The sequence below is a fragment of the Paramormyrops kingsleyae genome, chromosome 13 (genome assembly GCF_048594095.1).
Source record: "Paramormyrops kingsleyae isolate MSU_618 chromosome 13, PKINGS_0.4, whole genome shotgun sequence".
NCBI lineage: Eukaryota > Metazoa > Chordata > Actinopteri > Osteoglossiformes > Mormyridae > Paramormyrops > Paramormyrops kingsleyae.
Genome location: NC_132809.1, coordinates 20520796 through 20521866, shown reverse-complemented (window position 1 = coordinate 20521866; position 1071 = coordinate 20520796).

Genomic DNA, 1071 nt, shown 5'->3' with positions numbered 1-1071 from the left:
GGGCTGTGCACACAGGCTCTTTTCAGTGGGGCGATGGGATTTTTACGGGGGCGGTGGGTGGTGGTTCCAGCATTGTGAGGACTGGTTGTCTGGGATACAAAAAACTCTCCTTTTTACACATTATATATATCATAGACATATAAGTAATTGGAACAGCTTCTGCCTGTGGCTTCAGCAGTAGGACATGAGAATGTAATTATCTGGTGTGTGTGTGTGTGTGTGTGTGTGTGTATGTGTGTGTGTGTGTGTGTGTGTGTGTGTGTGTGTGTGAAATAAGTGTGAAAAGAGGGATGTGTGAAAGGGAAAGGAGTTGTGTCGATGCTGTGGATGTATTTCATGGAGAACATAGGGTGAGGCAGGACTGGGGCAGAGAAATGAGAGCAAGGTTATTATTTTGCTGCAATGCACAGAAACACCAGAGCCAGTAGTCACTCATCCATATTATTGGGTGTTTAGCCAATCGGCTGGAAGCCTATTGTTCTTGCTGGTATTATGAAGCTTCCAAGAATTGTAGCAGAAGCCCTCTGGCTTCCACATATGGTTATCAGTCCTTCAGGACAATCCGTCTATGCCTGTTTCTGTGGGTGGTTAGAGCCAGAAGGTGACTATTTCTGGACATCAGGAATATCAGTGTTCATCGCCTTCCTTTTGTAACGTCAGCAGATTGTTGGTAAATAAGGCTACAGATCAGCTGTTCCTTTATAGGTGAGGCTCATTTGCCGTCATGCCTGTTTTGTTTTTTTTTTACAATGATGGACTCAAGATGCTTAATGCATTGGGCCCATGGGTTATGGAGGGTATTTTGTGGCAATATTCAATAAATAAATATGTCATTTAAATGGATATTTAAATTTTAATTTAAATTGTCATTTAAATGATTATTTATAAATATAGCATTTAAATTATCATTTAAATTGATATCTAAGTGATTTTTTAAATAATCATTTAAATTGTTATGTAAATGATTTTTTAAATGACCATTTAAATGATACCAGCAACCATTAAACTTATCTGTCAAAGTCAACCATCGAAATTCAGTGGGTGGGATCTAAACAAAATATCTGATTGGTT